This window comes from Pinus tabuliformis, chromosome 2_1, assembly GCF_031772625.1.
Source record: "Pinus tabuliformis cultivar Carrire ecotype Pingquan chromosome 2_1, CPIR1, whole genome shotgun sequence".
NCBI classification, from domain to species: Eukaryota; Viridiplantae; Streptophyta; class Pinopsida; order Pinales; family Pinaceae; genus Pinus; species Pinus tabuliformis.
This window is the reverse complement of record NC_142299.1, coordinates 907,941,934-907,966,488: the sequence shown is the minus strand read 5'-3', so window position 1 is coordinate 907,966,488 and position 24,555 is coordinate 907,941,934.

The following is a 24,555-nucleotide window of genomic DNA, read 5'->3' as shown; positions in this document are numbered from 1 at the left end:
TCCGCGAGGTGATGAGGAGAAGATAGCGAAGGTTTCTCTGTGAAGTTCTATTAAGTTAATAAGACAAGGATTCCCGCGAATACCACCTCCACCCACACTACCTCCAACCTCACCACCATCACCTCCAACTTCACCCGTACCACCTCCACCTCCACCACAGTTCAGTATGGAAATTATAGTGAAGCTTCCTTTGTCCAAAGGCATGGGAAATGAAGACCTAGACCAATTCTAGTTCGTTGTGAGGGTTGTATGGGAAGCTCAAGTTGTTACACATGATCATATAAAGAAGGCGACACTATTTAGTTCTCTCTAAGATCGTGCGCTAAGCTGGTATATTAAGTACTCTAATGATAACCCGAATGTTGCAGTGGTAGACATCCAGACAACACTGAATAGAGAATTTAGTAGGCCTAAATATGAGGCACAATCGATTGTGGGATTCAAAGAAATAGTGATGCAACCAGGCAAGATGCCTTGGGAACTAGATCAGAGGTTGAAGTGTACAATCCGTGAAGCTAGCATGAATTTGACATATGGACAGCATCGCGAGTGGTTTGTGGCTTCAATACTACCACACTTAAGGGTTTCGTTGTCACAACAAAAGATAACAACTCAGGCAGAGGCCTTGGAGATTTCCATGAGACCACATGAAACTCCGATTCAAGATCCAAATCTGGGGGTCCAACAGATCCATGCACAGCTGAAAAATCTATGCCTTGAGATGAAAATTCTGAAGCAGGACAGGATGGTTCAACCAGAGGTGCGTGAGGAGATATGGTGCTTGAAATGCAAGAGCGAGGGGCATGACAAGGACCATTGCCCAGTCTTTGTGAATTGTATTGCAGGAGGGGGACCGATGCCTTTAAGCCCAGAAGCTCAAGCAGGACCTAGCGCGGGGCCTGCATTATGGTGCGCTATCTATCAGGTAGTAGGAAAACATGCCACGTATAACTGTCATTTGTTGCAGAAGTTTATATAGACACCGCAACAACTGTTCTGCAACTTTTGTAGGTTGGTAGGGCATGATGAGCGTAATTGCAGGAGTTATGAATTGATGATGGATAGAACTCCCGCCTATAGGGTTCAGGCATAAACGCGGCCCCGAGACCAGAGTGCAGGGATGACGTGAATAGGATTTCAGGGGCACGGACGAGGCTGAGGAGGAGGACCTGGCAGAGGTCGAGGATAGTTGATTTGATACAATTGTAGAGGACCAAGACATTATGCCCGCGATTGCACTAACCCAACATGCCCATCGTGCAAGTATTGGACGCTATTTGATCATGAAACGGAAGACTATCCTACACTAATAGCTAGGATACATGTTAAAGGGGCTCTACCACCTCCGTCGACTCAGAACCTACAAATGATGAGGTCTGAGCCGCGTGAAGAGGATCCCAATGTAAATATAGTGCTCAAAAGTAGAATTGTAGGAGGAGATGACAAGGGGAAACAACCAGAAGAAAATACATGGGCTCGTAAAGCTCCAGCGAAGGAGGTTGAGTTCGATTTGGAGCATGCACATGAAACCTTCATGGAAGGTAAGAAGAGCTCCGCTGAGGCCTCCACCTCAGGAAGCAAGGATAAGCCTGAGCAGGAAATGTACCCCTCTATGCTGACAACTTTCCTGGAGACCTGTATGAAGTTACTGCACATAGTAAGGTTGTGAAAGGGTCACAAGAGATCATTAATAGATGTGCTAGAATCGTGCCGGGTGAGCCATGCGTAGTACGAAAGATTGGCAAGCATAAAACAAGAACGAGACGGGGGATGAGACTAACCATGCAAATAAGGGAGTATGAAATGGATCAGGTTATTTTGGACCTGGGGTAAGATGCGAACATCCTACCGAAGCAGACTTGGGAATGGATGGGGAGACCTGTGCTGCAATGGTCTCCGATTCAGCTAGGGATGGCCAATCAGCAAGCGCACTGGATGAATTTGAAGTAATAGAGATAGTGGATGACAACAATCCCTATCTTGCACTCCTATAAATTGACTGGGCCACTGATATGAACGGGGTAATCAATTTGAAGAAGTGGAAGATGATATTTGAGAAGAAATCGCTACGCGTAATAGTACCTCTAGATCCTGCTGAAGGATTATGCTACACGGAACCAGTCCGCGATTATGAGAGTGATGACGACTTGCACTGTATCTATAAAATAAGAACGCGAGACCAAGATTGGGTGAATCCCACCATGGATGGACGAATTACATGGGATCACAAGATTTCCTGCACTTCAGACTTTAATGAAGAGTTAGAACACTGGCAGAATCGGTTACATGAAGTAACTATGCTGAATTACAACATGATGACCCGATCAATGTGTTGTGTGTCCTCGGAGGTAAGAAATCTGCCTACTTATGATGGTCTGAATGAGGTAGATATCTTTTTGGATGCATTTGAAAGGGAGGTACCAGAAAAGTAGCACTTCTAGGCATTGGACTGGGCACTGCATGCTACGCCCGCAAGATGGTGGGGTACGCATAAGGGAAGCTTTGATGATTGGCGCAAATGTAGGAGGATGATGAGAACATGATTCAGGAAGCCTAAGATGCGAATGACAGACAAGTATGATGGGCAGGATGATCCATGCGCGCATTTGGCCAAATGGACCCAGGCTTATGGAGAAAAGCCCCAACCTGAATGGGTGCACTTGTTCTGTCACACCCTGGATATTGTCCCGATGAACTGGTATGTAGAAACTAAGCTCCACCATGGGACAAGCGAATGGGATATCCTGCATGAAGGATTCATGATGACATTCAGTTTTGAGGACGGGTTTGATAGTATTGATGAAGTGCTACAAGAGGTGAAAGCAATAATCTTTAGGATACCGCAAGATCCTTTAGACCTGATTCAACTTGAATGGGCTACTTAGTTGAGTCATGCGCTAGAATGTTATAATGTAACTGCTGAACAAGAGGATGAGGATCCATAGAAGTTTAACATTCTGGAAACATAGGGTCACCACGAGGTTGAAGGACCGCAGATTGAGAACCCTAATATAACCATGTCATTGAAAATGAAACAAGTAAACATTGGTACAGAGGAAGAACCCAAATTCACAAAGATTAGAGACTATTGGGATGACGTGATGGTGGATAAGGTCGCTGAATTGCTCCTTGAGTACCAGGATTTATTCCCTACCAAGTTCAAGGATCTGAAGGGGATAATCAGGGACACAGGTATGATGAAGATCACATTAAAGCCCGATGTGAAGCCTATTAACCAAATACCTTACTATCTCAATCCGAAATATAAGGAGAAGGTTTGCTTAGAACTAGATAAGATGCTCGTGGTAGGCATCGTTGGGCCTGTGGAAGAATCTGACTGGGTAAGTCCAATGGTGGTACAGGAAAAGAAGAAGAAGGATGAAATAAGGATATGTGTGGATCTCAGAAAGCTGAATGACACTTATGTACATGATATTTTCTCGACTCTGTTCATTGATGAAATGTTGGACAATGTAGGTGGCTAGGAAGCATATTCCTTCACTAATGGGTTCTCTGGGTACCACCAGATCAAAATCGCGCTGGAGGACAGGAGCAAGACAACCTTCACAATTGAGTGGGGTTATTTTTGATACACTGTAATTTTGTTTGGATTGAAGAATGCGCCTGCGATCTTTTCGCACGTAGTTGTGGTTGCGTTCAAGGAATTTATTCATAAGTTCTTGGAAGTATATTTTGATGACTGGACCATGTTTGGGCTATTTAAATGCCACGTAGCAAGCTTGTTCTTGATACTGGATACCTGTCAAAGATACCAACTCAATCTTAAGAAGTGTTTGTTTTGTGTTCCTTTTGGGAACCTGTTAGGGCATGTGGTTTGCAGACAGGGACTGATGGTAGACCCTGCGAAGATCGCAGTGATACTGAACTTGGAAGCATCGAGGAGAGTGAAACAGTTGCGCGCTACTGGGGACATATGTGATATTACAAAAAATTTATCAAAGGCTATGCCCAGATCACCGTGCCTATGGAGAAATTATTGAAGAAGGATGTCACATTCTATTGGAATGATGACTGTAAGAAGAACTTGGATATATTGAAAGAAAAGATGGTCACTGCACCGATTCTAGTCTTCCCAAATTGGAAGAAGGATTTTCATGTACATGTCAATGCATCATGTATAGCGCTAGGAGCAGTAATGACATAGGCTAGCGGAGAAGGTTTGGACCATCCTATTGCATTCGCAAGCTGAAGATTATCCAAAGCGAAGAAGAACTATTCCACCACCGAACGTGAAGGGTTATCTATGGTGTATGTGCTCCAGAAGTTTAGGCACTACTTGCTGGGGGGCCATTTTAAGATGTATACAGACCACTTCGCACAAAAGTACCTGGTCAATAAGCCTGTGTTGGGGGGGAGAATCTATAAGTGGCTCTTATTATTTCGAGAGTATGATTTTGAAGTTATTGTGAAGCCTGGATGACTGAATGCAGGACCAGACCATCTGTCATGCATCGAAACAGTGGAAGAGCCCACTAATTTGGAGGAAGGATTGCCTGATGCACAACTATTTGTAGTGCACATCACGAATGGTCATTTTTAGGATGTAATACATTCCCTAACGACAGGTACTACATCAGAAGGATACACTATCCAGCAAAAGAAGGAATTAGTGGTGCGTGCGACAGATTTCTCTGTCATTGCTAGGCATTTGTACAAGATGGGGACTAATGAGATATTGCTATGGTATGTACCTAAGTTGAAAGAAGCAACATCCTCATGGATGCTCATGGGGGTGCCGCAGGAGGACATTATGCAGGGAGAGTAACCGCACAGAAGATTCTACACACAGGGTTGTGGTTGCCAACCTCCATCAGGAATCAAAAGTGTATTGCAGGGCGTGTAATGTGTGTCAAAGGATTGGCAAACCATCGTGGAGGGATGAGATGCCTTTGAGAAATTGGCGATAAACTTTGTGGGCCCCATTCAACCCCAAGGAAAAACAGGAGCGAGGTACATTATCACTGCGACGGAGTATTTGACTCGTTGAGCAGAGGCACAGCCTAAGAAGGATTGCACAGGCATGACTGCTGTGAACTTCCTATTTGAGCATGTCCTAACAAGATTTGGCTATCCAAAGATCTTGATGAGTGATCATAGTACGCACTTCCTGAATGAGATGATCAGCGCACTGACAGAGGAGTTTCATGTATACCACCAGAAGAGCACACCTTATCACCCGCAGGCTAACGGGGCGATGGAAGAATTCAACAAAGTGCTAAAAAACATGCTGACCAAGGTTTGTAATGCTGAGCAAAGTGATTGGGACCTACGTGTACCTAAAGAACTATGGGCTTATCGAACGACATGCAAGAAGTTGACTGGACAAAACCCCTTTAGGCTTGTCTATGGTGTTGAAGCGGTAATGCCTATGGAATATATTGTGCCCAGCCTGTGCGTAGCAGTGCTCACAGGTATGAGGGATCATGGAGCCTTGGAAGAAATTCCTACACAACTAGATGGACTTGAGGAAGGAATATTTTCAGCTGGATTTCACCAACAAATCCAAAAGCATCACGAAAATGCATGGCATGATCGACATATTAAGCTGCGTTCATTTAAGGTAAATGACCTAGTTTTGTTATATGATAGTAAGTTTGATAAATTTCTAGGGAAGTTCAGAATACACTAGTTAGGGCCCTATGTCATTAAGAAAAATTGCCGATGGAGGAGTGGTACAGCTAGTCAAGTTGAATGGAGAACCCTTCCTTGGAAAGGTGAATGACAATCGCTTGAAGCCATACATTGGCGGTCCGGCCATGTGACTAAATGAAGGTAGCATAGTCTTAGTGCTCCAAGCAGCTGAAAGGAGGCATAGGACTATAAACTACACTACTCGGGTTGGGGCGCTGCACGATTGGAGGATGGTGCGAAGCAAGGAAATGTCACAGGGTCCGTGGCAGTGTGGAGGGAGTTGCGCTACTTAGGGAGAAATCACGCAGGTGGCCATTAAATTCACTATTCATGATTTGATGGTAGAAGTGAGGTCAAATGGAGCGGAAGGCCGACATTTAAGACGAAATTTATGGCTCAGATCCTTGAAAATCTTCTGCCAATCCGGTATTAATGAACCGATTTTGGGGCGGAATGGTCGGATTTGAATTCAAAGTGCCCTATAAATTACAAGTGGTTGTCCAGTGAGAAACACTTGGCATTTTTAGAATTGAGTTTTTGTGCTCTTAGGCATCCATGAATCGACAATTCTTTGAGACTTTCAAAGAGACTCCCGAGTTTACAAACTTAAAAGAGATGACATGAGCACTATTAGAAAGCATTATGGTGGCTCCAGAAGTAGTTATAAATACCGAACACGTAGTAGAGGAGTCGACACATGAAATGGAAAGAGAGGCTGAAGTAGCTACTCCGGAAGTGGCCGAAGTATTGGAAGAGGTCCCTAAATCACCAAGAACACTGAGACCGAAGCCAACCCCAACTAAGGAGACTATGAAGGAGAAGAAGGGAAAGCAACTTGCCATACCGGTGTGCGCATTGCCAAGGAGAAACCCACCAAAGCCCACTGCGTAGGAGAAAGGAAAGGCTATAAACCTAGAACCAGAAGAGGAAGATATCGAAGACATGCCGATGGAAAATGAGGATGTGGGAATAGAAGTGGAGGAGGTTGAAGCCCAAGGTATGGACCCTATTACGTGGTTTCTGGAGTATGTCCCTCCACGCAAGCCTAAGTCCAAGGTCTGAAAGGACATTGATGAGAGTAAGACTCCCCTGCAAACCCCTCTACTACTGGACGAAATTGTTTCGAGTGTCCACGCTTGGCACAAGTGCCCATACTGAATCTTGAAGACTGGGACTTGGCGGACCACAAGAAGTTCCCACACCTAGCAATTGAGCAACTGATGCACTGCATCATTGACATGAATACGGGAATGACCGCATTGGAACCACGGAGGTGGCTCAAGGGGGTAGAAAAGGTAGGGTTGCTCAACCTGCTCTAGGTGTCACACTATAATAACACCCCATGACTATTTTGGTCATCAAGCAGCTAATGTGCTTGGTGCATGATGGGTGTCTATGGCTGGAGGAGCCGATACCCATCACAGATAGGTTGATTCACCAAATAATGTGCCTACCATATACATGTGAGAATCCAATGATGATCTTTGGTGTAAAGAGTGGTGAGCAGGCCCTCACAGAGTCAATGAAGGAGAAATTTAAGTTGGTGAAGAAACCATGTGAGTACGCTATCTCTAGCATCTACAACCCCGCTGTGAAGGTAGCCACGTAGATCCTTGCTAGGAAGGTAATGAGGAAGTGGTGCACCGATGAGGTTCCGGCACCTGTCGTCGCACTCACACATCAATGCATTGAAGGAGTCTAGTTTAACTCGTCAGACTACCTTCGTAGAGAGTTCTTGGCGAACTGTCACGAAGCAGAAGAGCTCAGCAAGACGTTCCACTATGCATGGCTCTTGCTGTCGATTGTCCTGGTAGCATGGGAGCTACTAGAGGACAGCTAGTTCCCTTCAGTCCTGCCAAACCTCCCTGACGCAACGAAGTACACTTTTCTATGGGTGACCAAGGACATGCAACGAGTCTGGGACATCAAGATCTTCTGGATCTTGATGGAGATGAACATCAAGATGGCCATCAATCGCAAGCCGTGATTTTCACCCACGATGTACACCAATCTGCAGGGCTACACCCAGTTCAAAGTCGATTTCCTTCGAGTATCAATCAGGGCATGGAAGGACCCTACGTAGAAGTGGTATGACTTGCCATATCTGGCCATGAATGATGCCATTGATGCGGTGCTTGATCAATGGCCGATGGAGTGGCACACTACCACGAACTTGGTGGTGGGCAGAAGCAAGTCTGTCGCACAGAAGAAGAAGGAGGAGGCCAAGTTGAAGATGGCACAACTAGTCGAGAAGAGGAAAAAGGAGGACACTGATAAGGCCCAGGTGAAGCAGGTAGGAAAGCAGACAAGTGGGATAGAGTGTGGCTCTGATAAAAGCGCGAGGTTGCCTTCACCTAAAACAGAAGAGGAAGAAACAAAACAACACGGCGTGGACCCTCAGGAGACATCCAACCACATTAAGTGCCCAAGGGAGCTGGAAAAGCGAGGGTCCAGGAAGAAATAAAAGGTGACAAAGACCTCGCTGGACCCTATCACACTGACAGAGGGAAACTTACATGATATTGGTGACACAGTCAAGGATGTAACCGCAAAGTCCCTGCAGCAATTTGAACAGCAGCAACAGGTCATACTAGGGGCCATCCAGACCGGGTTGTAGGAGTTGCAGACCCACGCATCCCAAGCTGGCACACTGTCTACCATCTTGGTTATCGGCACTTCAGAGGCTACCAATATGCTGCGCATGAAGGCTTCCAGTGTGATAATGTTGTTGGATGGAGCACTGACCACAGAAAATGAGGCTGACAGGCACATTGTCAGTGCCCTGAAGCGACTCGGGTTGAACCTAGCAGCGCTTCCACGTGAAGCACTCTACCTCTTGCAGGATGGAGTAATTGTAGAACTGAGGGCTCGAGAGCATTGCGCCCTCTAGGTGATCAATGAATAACAGATCAATAATGAACAGATGGCCCTACAGAGAAATGTTTCCATCACTGCATAGACCGAGGTGACCAATCAAAGCAAGAGGATTATGTAGGCCATTGAGGAGGTGTGCCGAATGGTCCTAGAGTTGGCCATTCTAGAGGAGGAGCCAGTCGAGGTCCGCATCTGCAAGTTGGCCACAAGGGTGCGTGACACTCAGACTGAGATGGCGCGAGTGTAGTTGGAGCTGAAGTTGCAAATTACTGAGCTACAGTTGAGGGCCCAACCTTCAACACCTCCAAAAGTAAAGGAACAGTGGGCGATTGCTGTCATAGAGGAAGTAGCAGTGATGGATAGTGCAATAGCAGATTGCATGTAGTTGTTTGAGTAGTCATTAGAGGTCCTGACAAGCTTGCAGGAGGACCCAAATATACAGAGGCTAGAGACTGAAGCATGTGAGTTACAACAACGCTATGATGAGGTCAAGGGCACAACATGAACCATCGCGCTGACACAGAGGCTAGCCAAGCTGTAGGAGGCCAAGCAGCTGAAGGAATAGGTGGACGCAGTGCTACACAAGGAAGTAGTGTTGAAGGCAAGACTAAAGCCTTGGCTGGAGGAAGCTTATGCAGTCATGGGAAATATTGAAGGCAAGATTGCGGATCTGCAAGCGATGCAACAAAAGCTTCAGGCTGACAACACAGGAGTAGTGACCGAGCAGATAGTGGAAGACGTGAAGTAGGCGGTAGCTCAGTGCATGACCGAGGTTGCGGTCATATCGGTCGAGCTAGACGGGCTTCGTGAAAATATCTTTGTGCCTATTGAGTGACTCGAGGGTGAGTCATGATGTTTTTGTTGGGGGCCTATTGGGAGCGGGATCCCCCAAGGGTAGTTTTGGGGCTAAAAGCCCATGTTTGAGTCAAATTTTGTAATGAAATTGTAAAGTCTCTGCATATTGTAGTCACGGATCGCGAAGGTGTCATGTGTCATAAAAGGTAGTCCGCCCTTAGTTTTGTAAGTAAAGTCGGCTGTAAGAGATCTACCCATGGTCCACGGACCATGGGATTGTATAAAAAGAGCTAAGCTCTAAGTAGTTTTGGAGACATACAATGTAAGAGAGTCGTAGCTCTGAAGTAAGAAGCCTAAGTCTTGGGTCGTAGTGTAGGTAGAGGCTCTGCAGCTGAGTGCACAGAGGCCTAGGGTAGAAGTCCGTAGCTGAGTGTGTGGACCCCTACAGCTGTGTGCATAGGGCAAACAGAGTTTGTAAACGCTTGGAAGATATCAATAAAGAGAAATATTCAGCAATTCCTATGTCTTTTTTCTGTTAATGCATCTTGATATGTTGTGTATGAGCTCCATTTATTATGCTTATGTGATGCGCGAATGGATGCAATTACATTGAATAATTGAAAGAAATTACGATTATATATTTACAAGGTGTTAACTATAATTATTTGATAAGATAAGAAAGTCACTTAGATTAATTGGGGAATCTGCACAACACACTGCCATAGTAGCACGAAAGTACCTGAGCAGCAGGCTAGGGCTATGCAAAGGTCGATCATACCCTTTCGCGGAGGTATTGAAGGACGGAATAAAGGGCTCATCTTGCAAACCATAGAGCAAAGCGACCTACACGAAGGCAGGGATAGAGGGAATCCAACAACATCACAACCATCTCAGGGTACAGAAACTTGGTTCCAGCATCCCCCCATACTACTTTGAGTGAGACTTCTGTCCGCGCTCCGCGGGCTGATGCCAAAATGGCTAGTAGTGTAGGGATTTGTTTGGCTAATTAACTTTGAACCTGGGTTAGGCCCCCTCAAGCCAACACCATTTAAAAGGTAAAAATTTACTAGTTGGTTGTATATGGGGATATCTAAAATCACCTAATAAATGACATGACTGCCCAACCCATCGATACAATTCATCTAGTTTAAATTTGGCCATTTCACCAGACCATTGCAAATGACTAGATTATCTTGAAATCTATAGAGATTATCTTGGTACCAAATAAATTATTAGTCAGGTCTGCAAAGTTTCTTTTGTACTTGTTACTGAAAATAAGGTGATCTTTTAGAAAATGAGAATTAGGGTTGGAATCATTGCTTAGAAGAATGACTTAATTAGTTGCAATTCTAGCATCAAAATCTCCTAGTATGAGGATACTACCTTCATTTTAGGGTGCAAATATCTTGTTCTATGTTTTTGTAAGCATAATTCTTATCTAGATATTTTTCTTCGAAAAACTAGAATTCATAGATGCAAAGAAATAGATTGATATATACATATTCTTAGCATTTATGTCTGAAACCTCTATCCATGAGTATTTATTGAGAGCTTATTTCTTATGTAGATGAATGTGAGGAGAAATGCTCACATTTATGTAACAAATTATGTGTCTAGTCCCTCCGTATGGGAGGATTTCCTGCTCCTTTCTAACCATAATAGAAATATCTTAATGTGAAGGAACTTAGATTCTTCATGCTCCTAAGTTTAAAAAATAACATAATAACAATTTCAATTAGGATCCAACTTAATATAGCCTTCTTGCTCCATAGAAAACCATGACAATTCCGTGCAATGAGTCAGAGTATGTTGAATCTTTATTTATTAATTCTTAAATATTATCTAATTTCATAACATAGAATGATACATTTAAATACATATGATTTGAAGATAAATTTTATTTAAATTTATAATCATATTATAAATTCTTAATTTATATTATTCAAATATATTTCAAATACTTTTTTATTAATATTTCTAATTATTTATAACAAATCTTATCATTCATTAAAATCCATAAACAATAAAAATTTAAATAATAAATTACAAAATTTTGATAAACTTAATGCTTTATAATAGCCTTCAGACCTTCGCGAAGGTCTACAATCAGTCCTTGTCGACCTTTAACAGTAATTTTCCTAATTACGCGCATCAAAGAGTAGTCCTAAATTGTTGTTCATGCAGATTTACTTAAGTCATTAGTAAACATAAGATAAATCACCAGAGTCTTCGCGAAAGTAGTTAAACATGCATTGCATACAGTATTAAGACTTATTCAAGAGAATCGTGTAGCATTCAATCAATATCTCATAGAAAAAAATATTCATCAGCAACATATAACATTAACAGAGATAAACGGAAATAATCAGGAATTCTTCGGAAAGTTGTCTTTATTGAACTTCAATTATGGATTAAAGACTTAAATTTCCCTGTGCACATAGCTGTAGAGGTCCACGCACTCAATTGCGGACTCTACCTAGGCCTCCACGCACTTAGCTACGGAGCCTTTCTTTCCTTATTTAAGCGCAGGAAGCAAAGCCATCCTGCCCTAGCTCCTGCCCTACTCTTTAATCAATCCAATTCTCTATCTTAGTTTCATCTAGTCTTATTTGTCACTTCACTAAGACTCACTATTTACAGCCTTTTTCATACAATGTCATGGTCTTTGGACCATGGGTGAATCTCAAAACTGACTAAAAACTTATCCAAAACAAGGGGCTAAGCCCCTTTGACTCCTATTCACCTATGCGCTCTGCATCCACAAATTGCAGAGACTTTACATTATTTACAAAATGATACTAAAATTTGGGTTATCTTAACCCAAAACTAACCCAAAGAACCCCATCCCAACACACGAACCTTTAAGCAAGGGGAAAGAACATTCAAAAAGAGGGTAGTAAGAAGAAGCCATTCAAGGGTAAGGAGAAAGAGAAGGGAGGAAAATGGAAGTGAAAGAAGAATGCAATTGTGAAGAAAGAAGGAGAGATAACTATATGCCAACATTGTTCCAAAGTTGGAAATGATGAAGCCCACTATTGGAAATTACATCCTGAACTAAGGTGTAAGAAACCAAACAATAAGGGAAAACAAAAGACAACCGCTACCACACAACATGATCTTGGATCAGATTCTGGTGATGAGATGAAGATTTCAGCCATGGTCACAAAAGGAAAAGAAGCTGTTGCAAGCACTAGTTCGTCACATAGTCATAACAACACTCCAAATGAAGAATCAAGAATAGAATTGTTTCATGTAAGGGTAATTTCAAATCATACAAAGGTTGATGCATTATTTGATAGTGGGTCACAATCAAAATTAGTTTCAGAAAACTTACTGAAAAATCTTAACATTGAAACTATACCTCATCATAGGCCATATCCATTGGGTTGGATAGTCAATAAGGCAAATTTCCAGGTTACAATGAAGTGCTTATTCAAGTTCTCCATTACTAAGAAGTTCATTGATGAAGTTGAGTTAGATGTAGTTCCACTTGACATTTCAGGAATCATTTTGGGTATTCCTTCTTTATATGATAAGAAAGTAGTATTTTATCGCCATGAGAACAAATACTTATTGCTCGAGAATTGGGCGGAGTACATTGTGAGAGCCCATCACAAAAAGCTAAACATTTCTTTGGTTAATGCAGGGCAAATGAAGAGACTAGTAAATGAAAGTAATTTTTTCTTCTCATGATCAAGAAAAAGAATGATATTGATTATGAATATTTTGAAGGCTGTAATGAAAAATTGAAATCTGATTTGTTTGATGTGGTAAGAAAGCATGGAGAGATGTTTTAGGAACCAAAGGGGATACCTCCCAAGAGGGGAATTTAACATGAGATACAGTTGCAGCAAGATGTTCCACTTCCAAACATTGGCATGTATCACATGTTGATTATGGAGAGTATGGAAATCAAGAAAAAAATTCAAGAATTGTTGAACAAAGGTATCATATGCCCATCTACTCCACCATGTGATTTTCCCATTGATTCGGTGCCAAAGAAGGATGAAACTTGGCGCATGTGTGTGGATTTCCGTGCACTAAACAAAATCATGGTAAAGAATCGTTATCCACTCCCAAGAATTGATGATTTGCTTGATTAGTTGAGGTATGCAAAGTATTTCACTAAGTTAGACTTACGAAGTGGTTATCATCAAGTTAGAATAGCTAAAGAGGACATTTGGAAAACCGCATTTAAAACTAAACAAGGATTGTTTGAGTGGCTTGTTATGCCTTTCGGTCTTACAAATGCTCCAGCTATTTTCATGAGAGTTATGAATGATGTATTGAGACCATTTCTAGATGAATTTGTCATTGTTTACTTAGATGATATTCTCATATTCAACAAATCTATAAATGAACATGTCATGCATGTGAACAAAGTACTTGATGTCTTGAGAAAAGAACAATTGTTTTTAAAGATGTCAAAGTGTGAATTTGGCAAGACTTCTTTAGTGTATTTGGGACACATTGTTGGAGGAGGTGAGCTGAAGATAGACCCCTCTAAGGTTGAGGTCATTCTGAATTGGCCCAAGCCCAATACAGTTACAGAGGTAAGAAGCTTTCTAGGGGTAGCACAATATTGGAGGAAATTTATTGCTATTTTTTCTTCCATTGCAGCTCCACTACATGCAATGACTAGTCATCTAGTGTCAAGAAAGTCTTCCATTGGGAAGATGTACTATTAAAACTTAGAACTTTTCCCTAGAAGTTTTCAGAAGAAGGAAAGGACTGAGGTAACCACAAACCAACTTTTAAGCATAGGCTTTAGCCAACCTATGGCTCAAAGAGGGCTCTCTCTATACGATTTAGCTTTGTTTGCTGGGATTTTAGGCTAGTTCTAAAGGTTTAGGGGTTTTGATTTGTATTGAAGGTTGGATGGTGGAATCCTTAAAACAGATGGATATAATGATGTATTTGGACCATTGGGCTATGGAGTCAAAGAAGGGTGGCAGAACTGGAGTTAACTCACTAAAGGGAGTGTTCAAAGGGTAAGTTAGTAGAGTAAAGTGTAGGTCTTTGGGCCAGATGGGTGAAATGATCTTAACCAGGGTGAGAGAGCACTTAAGAATTCTCAGATCGGGATTAAAATGAGGAACAGAGGATAATCATGAATAAAGGGCAATTAAGAATCCTTTTCTATAGACTACAGGGAGACTACCTAAACTAAGGAGCAATCAAGAATTCCTTAACTTAGATAATTAGCAGAAAACATTAAAATGCATAATAGTTAAAACAGAGTGCAATGAAGAAAATTTTGAGATATCATTCCATATTATAGCATTCAGATTTCAGATATACAATAAAGATGGTGGAAAAACTTTAAGAAAGATAACAACACAAGAGAAAATACTTGTCTGCACTTCGCTCTACACATGAATCCGGTGAAATGTCTTGTCTTTATTCATTAATCTAGCTTGTTGGTCCAATCAGTGATACAATAGCTTACAGTATTTTGCTCAAAAAGGTCTATAGAAATGTCTAAGAATCCACCCTACATACTTCGAATTATGAAGTATTTATATATAATTTATTACAAAATATCTCAAAACAAACTTGAGATTTAATCTAGGAAATACAAAATATCTTCTCGAAGGAAGATAGAGACAGTTATTGAATTGTTTCATGATGTCCCTTTTATTGTGGTGCTTCTCGCTTTATGGTTGGATTTGTAGCCCTTTATGCTGGCTTGTTGTTGTGGTCTTTTACGCTGGAATCTTCTTTAGCTTTTATCTTTCACCTGATACTCTTTGACACTGATACACCTTGGCATGCTGAAACCAGCTCACAAAAAGATAGAAAAGATAGATCAACGCCTTACAATTTAGCTTCTTCGAGGGGGAAACCTCCTTTACATTACACAAATGAATGATTCTTTGTTGATTCAAATGACAAAACCTCCTTTCTATATATAGGAGTCTAAGGAGTCACAATATAACCCAACCGACCTAACAATAATAATATAAAGGCACAAAAATAACAATAGAGGGATTCTATGGGGCACAATAATAACAATATGGGGACAATAGGGGCACAACAATATTAATAAGGGATACAACTACAATAGTAATGGGGTAATCATTAGTATTATAGGGACCTAACATGCCCCTCTCCTTCAAAAAAGTGTTGTCCTCAATGCTTGAGTAGTTCTGGATGCTTCTATATAAAATTCTCATCCTCCCATGTGGAATCTTCAGTGGATAAGTTCTTCCACTTGATGAGATACTCCAAAATTGATCGATTTCGTAGCTGTCGAGTTCTTGTTTCTGTGACTGCTTCCGGTTCCAATATAATTTTTCCTTCCTCGTTAAGTTATGCCAATATTGTTTGAATTGGGAGCTTGTCGCCTATAACCTTCTTTAAACATGAAACATGGAAGACTGGGTCCACTCAAGAAGCTGCATGAAGCTCAAATTTGTATGCCATAGTACCAATATTTTGCAACATCTTGTACGGACCATAATACTTTGGTGATAATTTATTATCCTTCTTAGCTTGCTTGAGGGACATTTGTTTATATGGTTGTAGCCGTAGGAATACCCAATCACCTACATTAAAACTTCTTTCGCTGCGATGTTGATCTGCCTGTTGTTTCATTCTATTCTGTGCCAACACAAGGTCATCCTTTAAGAGTTGGAGGACTTGTTGTCGATGCTTAATGTGATGTTCCACTGCTTGAACCTTAGAATTTTCTCTTAAATATGATGTGATGGATGGTGGATGATATCCATAAAGTGCCATAAATGGGGTCATTTTTGTTGCTGTATGGAAGGAAGTGTTATACCACCATTCAGCCAGAGGCAACCATTTGACCCATTGTGTCTGTTTATTAGATACAAAGCAACGAAGATATCCTTCCAAACATTTGTTTACTATCTCAGTTTGTTGATTAGATTGAGGATGATAAGATGAGCTATGAGCTAACTGAGTAACGAGACAAGAAAATAATTCTGTCTAAAAATTTCCAGTGAAAATGGGATCTCTATCACTTACAATAATCTTTGGGTTTCCATGTAGCTTTTGAATTGTTTCCATAAATGCAGTAGAAACTATACTGGCTTTAAATGGATGTGATAATGCACAAAAGTGTGCATACTTGGTAAGTCTGTCAACTACCACCATGATGACACTCTTCCCTCAGACTTGGGTAAACCTGTGATAAAATCCATTGAAACCTCCTCCCAACATTGGCTTGGAATGGATAAAGGTTGTAATAGACCTGGGGTCTTAATTGTTTCAACTTTATTTTGTTGGCAAACCAAACATTCTGCCACAAACTTTTGAATATCAGATTTAAGGCCATCCCAAAACAATTCCTTCTTAACCCTGTGGTAAGTTTTTAAAAATCCTAAGTGCCCTCCTAAGGGAGAAGTGTGCAATTCCATAAGAATATTTTGTTTGAGTTGGGAATTCTTACAGAGGTATAAGCGATATTTGTACCATAACGAATCATTTTTCCAGCTAAATGTATCAAATGTACTGGAATCTTGTTGTAACTTTCGAATAAGTGCCCACACTTCTTCATCATTCTTCCATTCCTCCCTTGCTTCATTTATCCAATCTAGTTGGATAATAGAAATGGCGCACAACAATGCTTCCACATCCTCATCCTTTCTTGAGAGTGCATCTACCACCACATTTTGCTTCCCTTTTTTGTAGATGATTTCAAAGTCATAACCCAACATCTTTGTGACCCACTTTTGTTGCTCTTCAGAGGATAATCTTTGTTCTAAAAAGTATTTAAGGCTATCATGATCCGTTTTTACCTTGAATTGTCTTCCCATTAGGTAGGGTCACCATTTCTTAAGTGCATGTATTATTGCCAACATTTCCTTCTCATAAATAGCTTTGTGTAAAAACTTTCCCTTGATTCGACGACTTTAAAAAGCAATGGGTCTTTCATCTTGCATTAAGACAGAACCAATTCCATTTCCTGAAGCATCACATTCCACAATAAATGTTTTTGTGAAGTCCGGTGTAGCTAAGACCGGTGCTTGGCACATTGCCTCTTTAAGATGTTCGAAGGCCTTTGTTGCATCTAGAGTCCATGAAAATGCATCTTTCTTCAATAATGTTGTTAGAGGTGCTGCTATTCTCCCATAATTCTTAAAAAACTTGCGATAATACCTTATCAACAAGAGAAATCCTCGCAGATTCTTTATGGATGTGGGGATTTTCCATTCCTTAATGGATTTAATTTTGCTAGGGTCTACCTTAACTCCTTCATGAGATACAATATGACCCAGATATTCCACCTCTTGTACTCCAAAGAAACATTTGGATCTTTTTGCATATAATTGTTTCTCCTCTAATAGTTGTAGCACCCTATCAACATGTTCAACATGATCCTTCCAAGACTTGATGTAGATTAATATATCATCAAAAAATACTAACACAAATTTTCTAAGGAAGGGTTTGAAAATGGAATTCATCGAACCTTGAAATGTAGAAGGTGCATTGGTAAGGCCAAAAGGCATGACCAAAAATTCATAATGACCCTCATGAGTTCTAAATGCTATTTTTGGAATGTCTTCAGTCTTCATTCTGATTTGATGATATCCTAAATGAAGATCCTTTATGTTTTAACCCCGTACAGAAATTACCTGCATACGAATTCTAAAACACAGAAAATAAACAGTGCGAGAGAATAACACATAAAACACATATACACAGATATTTTCCCCTGGATCCCAAAACCGAGACTACCAGCTTGATTTTTCATTATGTTCCTTTCAATGTTACAATACATATTTATACATGCCGAAGCATCCAATACCATGGACCGAAATCCATCGCGTCCAATACCATGGACTGAAAACCATCGCGTCCAAAAAACATGTGCGAAAATCATGCACAAAACCGTAGGTGGGTTTGCCCAACCTAACATAGGGTCCAAAACCAAAATTTTCTGGGGCACCCCATAAAGTGGGGTTACGGGTGCCCTTCAAACCCCCTGTTAACTACATGGAAAGAATATAACACAACCCAACATTCTCCCACTTGTTGTTTTCTTTCCACAAGGGACCACAAGAGAGCTTAGTCATTTTCCCAACCTTGAAATGCCCATTGTCTCTATACACCAAGAGAACTTCTCAAAGCTCATAGATTTTGTCTATGCATCTGCAGTATTCTTCAAAGTGTCCACCTTTACCAGCAACACCTTCTTGTCTTCTATCATATCCCTCACAAAGTGATACTGAACATCAATGTGCTTTGTCTTTGAATGATATGCAGGGTTCTTTGCCAAGAAAATTGCATTTTGGCTGTCACAATCTATCCTTATAGCTTCCTGTACTAACCCCATACTTGAACACAATCTCTACAACCAAACTGCTTCCTTGCTTGCATGAGTTGCTACCATGTATTCTGCCTCTGTAGTTGATAGTGCCACTACAGATTGTTTCTTACTCATCCAACTAACTGCACCTCCAAATAAGTTAAACACATACCCACTTGTAGATCTTCTCTGATCTAGATCTCTAGCCCAGTCTGCATCAAGAAAGCCACGAATATCCAACACTCTGTGCAATCTTGGTCTTCCTTGGTAGCACAGACCATAATCACTAGTGCCACGTAAATACCTGAAAACCTGCTTCACTATTGTCCAATGCTCCTTTCCTAGTTTTGACATAAAACTGCTCAATACTCCCACTGCATGTGCAATGTCTGGTCTAGTACAGACCATTGCATACATCAGGCTACCGACTGCACTTGCATATGGAACATGGGACATGTCCTCTTCCTCTTCTTGTGTCTTGGGACATTGTTCAGCAGATACCCTCACACCTACAGGAATAGGAACCTTCACTGGTTTACTATCCTGCATATTAAACCTCTGCAGTATTGTCTCGACATACTTCCTCTGGTTTAACTAGAGCTTCCTCTTTACCTGATCTCTTTTAATTTCCATGCCCAAAATATAGTTTGTAGCACCAAGATCTTTCATGTCGAATTTGGAGGACAATTGGGTCTTCAAATCCTGGATAATTTCTTTGTCATTTCCAACCAGCAACATATCATCCACATATAAGACCAGATAAATAACACGGCCACCAATTAATTTAAAATACACATAGTGATCTGCTTTGCTTCTGGTAAAGCCAAGTCCCCGTATAAATGTATCAAATTTCTGATACCACATCCTTGGTGACTGTTTTAACCCATACAGAGACTTCTTTAACTTGCATACCATTTCTTTCTTACCCTTCACTGCAAAGCCTTCAGGTTGCTTCATGTATATTTCCTCTTCCAGATCCCCGTGAAGAAATTTTGTCTTCACATCCTTCTATTCTACCTCAAAATCAAAAGCAGCAGCAACAAATAAAAGTAATCTAATAGAAGTTACCTTGGCAACATGAGAAAAAATATCACCAAAATCAATTCCCGGCACCTGGGAATAACCTTTTGCTACCAACCGAGCTTTGTATGTCTCCACTTTTCCTTCTGCATTTGTCTTCTTTTTGAACACCCATTTGCTGCCAATGGGTTTCCTTCCAGCCGGCAACTCCACCAGATCCCAAGCCTCATTTTTGTGCAAAGATGCCATTTCATCAACCATGGCCTCTTTCCAGAGTTTTCCATCCTCTGAATATAGTGCTTCTTTCACAGTTCTGAGATCATCGTCAGTAATAGATAAAGCAAAATTTGAATAGAAAGTAGATGGACTATACCTTTCAAGCTGCCTTCTTTCTTGAACTGATCTTCTCACAGCTGGAGTTTGTGGCTCTTCATCTTCTGATTCCTCCTCTGCTATAGAGTCTGATTCTTCCTCCTTTAGCTCAAACTCTATCTTCTCAGGTTTCTTTCGTTGGACTTCATGTTTAATAACATCTTTCACCTCTCTGAACACCACATCTCGGCTGTACACAACCTTCCGTGTGACTGGGTTTCAAAGCTTATAACCCTTTAAACCATCCTTATACCCAATAAAGATGCACTTTTCAGATTTACTATCCAACTTGGTTCGCTTCTCCTTTGGAACATGTATATATGCATCACATCCAAATACCCTCAGATGTGAAAGAGAGGGTTTCTTACCAATCCATACCTCTTGTGGAGTCTTATCCTCTAATGCTGATGAAGGTGACCAGTTGACCAGGTAACATGCAGTATCCACTGCCTCTGCCTAGAATTCATGTCCTAACCCGGCACCACTGAGCATGCTTCTTTCCCTTTCCATCAACGTCTTATTCATTCTTTCTGCAACTCCATTTTGCTGAGGTGTATATGGAGTAGTCTTCTGCCATCCTATACCACACTTCTTACATAATTATTCAAATTCCTTACTGCATAACTCTCCACCGTTATCTGTCCTCCGCATCTTTATCTTCTTCTCTGTCTGGTTTTCCACCAGAGCCTTAAATTCTCTAAACCTGTCAAAGACTTCAGATTTCTTCTTAAGGAAATATATCCATGTATTCCTTGAGAAGCCATCTATAAATGATACATAGTACACAGACTTACCCAGTGATGGAACCTTCACAGGTCCAAACACATCACTGTGCACAAGTTCTAATATCTGTTTTGCCCTCTTACTACCAGAGGGGAAACTCACCCGATTCTGCTTCCCATATACACAATTTTCACAGAAATCAAAATCCAGAGAGCTATTACTGATACCTTCTACCATACCTTTACCATGAAGTATTTGAAGGCCCTTTTCTCCAATATGTCCAAGCCTTTAATGCCACAGCATGGTCTTCTCTCCAGAGACCCCTAGATTTTCTGCTCCACTTTCACGAACCATAGGACTATTGCACCCATCAATAACAGTTCTACCTTGCAGCTTGTACAGAGTTCCAATCCGAACTCCCCGCATCAATACCAGTGCTCCCCGAACCATCTTGCAGGTATCCTTCTCGAACACTGTTTTTACACCTGCATCATCCAGCTTGCTAACAGAAATCAGATTTCTGGCTAATGCAGGAATATGTAGAACACCTGGAAGCATTCTAACCCTTCCACCTTGCAAATTCAACTTTACTTTTCCATGACCAATGATTCTAGCCTTCCTGTCATCCCCCAACAAGACGTCACCACCATCATATTTCTCATACTCGCAGAACCACTCTCTATGGGGAGTGAAGTGAAAGGATGCACCTGAGTCAATCAACCATGCCTCATTATCTACATGTGTACTTGAAGAAGCCAAGTACACATCCCCACCTTCATCTGAGGTGGTTTTTGCCTCTGCAGAAGGAGCCTCATTAGATCCTTTTCCTTTATCAGGAGCTTTAGATTTACAGTCCCTTTTGTAGTGCCCTTCCTTTTCGCATTTCCAGCACATCACCTTTACAAGTTTTCCTGGAGATTTAGATCTCCCTCTAGATTTAGATCTCCCACTCGATGACTTATTTTTGCTTCTGTTCTGGGACTGTCCTCATACAGACAAGGCATCACCATTTTGGCTCTCTGTGTTTTTCTGTCTCATCTCCTCTGTCAGTAAGGATGAGACTATTTCATCAAACTTCAAGGAAATTGCATTACTACCTATTGCAATAACTAGACTATCCCACGAATCTGGTAGAGAACACAACAAACTGATGCACTTATCTTCATCTGAAATTTTAATATCAATAGATAATAACTGACTTACCACAGTATTAAATGTGTTCAGATGTTCTGTCACTGAGTCTCCATCTTTCGTCTCAAGTTATACAACTTTTTCCGCAGGAACAGTTTATTCACCAGAGACTTAGATTAGTACAAAGTCCCTAACTTGTCCCACAAAGCCTTTGTCGTAGCTTCCCCTAATACATTCAGTAATACTGAATCTGAGACACACAATCGTATTGTGCTCTTTGCCTTTCGATCCAACTTCTTCCATTCTTCATCGGACACTCCCATTGGTTTAGTACCCAGATCTATCGCGATCCGCTGATCTTTATCCACCAATAGATCCTCCATCTTGAGTTTCCACAACTCAAAACTTTGACCATTAAATTTCTCAATCTCTATCTTTCCACTACTCACCATCTTCTTTCACCACTAGAATCGATCTCACAGATCTCCCACTGAACAGGGTCTACCACAGGCCCGAGTGAAACCCCTCAACAACAAAGGCATCCCCTTGAAGCCAAAACATCTCTGATACCAAATGTAGGTTTTAACCCTATACAGAAATTACCTGCATAAGAATTCTAAAACATATAAAATAAACAGTGCGAGAGAATAACACATAAAAAACATATACACAGAGATTTTCCCCTGGATCCCAAAACTGGGACTACTAGCTTGATTTTTCATTATGTTCCTTTCAATGTTACAATAAATATTTATACATGCTGAAGCATCCAATACCATGGACCAAAAACCATCGCGTCCAATACCATGGACCGAAAACCATCACGTCCAAAAACATGTGCGAAAATCATGCACAAAACCATAGGTGGGTCAGCCTAACCTAACATAGGGTCCAAAACCAAAATTTTCCAGGGCGCTGCCCCAGACCCCATAAAGTGGGGTTATGGGTCCCTTCAAACCCCTTGTTAACTATGTGGAAAAAATATAACACAACCCAACAGATCCAACTTGGTGAAGTAAATTGATCCATGCAATGCATCCAGTAATTCATCAATGACAAGAATGGGAAACTTATCTTTAATAGTGAGCTTGTTGAGCTCCCTATAATAAGGACACATGTGCCATGATCCATCCTTCTTGTGCACCAATAATATTAGAGCAGAGAAAGAACTTTGACTAGGTTGAATTATACTATCCTTTAGCATTTCTGCAACCATATGTTCAATTTCACTCTTTTGGGCATAGGGATATCTGTACGGCCTGATGTTTGGAGGAAAACTTCCTGGAATCAGATGAATAGCATGATCATGATCACGAATAGGTGGGAGACCTTTGGGAGTCTCAAATACCTTGGAATGACTGTCCAAGACTTTTTGGAGATCTGGAGAAATAGATGATTTCGATGTGGAAACATCTTGCGAACATAATTGTGCAATTACAACTCTTTGTTCCTTTTTTAGAAGCTTTGTCATACCGTTAGAGCTGATTATCTTTCCTGGTTTCCCTATAATACCCCTTAATTCAAATTCTTTTCCTTCCGCAAAAAATTTCATGAAAAGTTCTTGAAAATTAAAAGCTATTGTACCTAAGGATTATAGCCATTGGACTCCTAGTACAACATCAGCACCTCCCATTGGAATGGAAAGCATTGGGATAGTCAATACATATTCTCCCATGGATAGCTTGATATTATGGCACTTTCTAGAGCAGTTTATCATTCCTCCATTTGCAACCATCACTTGACACTCTGGTGCTGGATATAGGAAGCAATTCAATTATTTTTCTATCTTACAATGGATAAAATTGTGGGTACTTCTTGAATCAATCAACACTATTACCTTTTTCTTCTTGATTTGTCCTTCTAACTTGATGGTTTAAGGAGTGGTAATTCCAGCCAATGCATTACAAGATATGGTCGGCTTCATTTCTTATTTATCTAGGCTTTGTTCCTGGAGTATATCCTCTTCTTTTGACCTTTCTTGCTCCTTTTCTTTTTCCTCTTCACAATCTATGTAGAATAATTTCTTCTCAGCACACTTATGACCTTTAGTGTATTTGCTATCACAACTGTAACAAAGCACTTTTGCTCTTTTTTCTTCCAATTGTTGTGGTGTCAACCTTATAGGTTGTGGAAGACTAGGGGCAACAACACTTCCATCTTTATAGTCGTGAGTGGTATGCTTGCTAGTTTCCATAATTTTGCTTTCCATTTTTCTTGCTAACCTGAATGCCTTCTCTAATGAATCAGGTTCCCAAAGGCGAACATCATGTTAGATATTATCCTTTAAAGTCCCTATGAACACATCAATCCTATGCTCCTCTGGAATATTTTTTACCCTTATGTTCAATTTTTGGAACTCCTCAATGTGCTCCATTATTGAACCCTTTTGTTTGAGACTTATCAATTGGCTAAAAAAAGTGTTGCTTTTTGTGTCCTCATAATGTGCTATCAATTCTTCCGTAAAAATTGCCCAAGTGATAATTTGTTTAGGAGAGCAAAGCCATTGATACCATACAAACTGATTTGGTTCCAAATATAAAGTTGCAATACGTACCTTTTGTGTGTTTTGCACATTATTGAGATCGAAAAATTGCTCCATCTGTAATATCCATGTTGCGGGATCCTTGCCATCAAAATTCCTCATATCGATTTTTGGAATATGATGGGTCTTCGATCCAACATTAGAGTCTATGAAATCATGATTAACATTT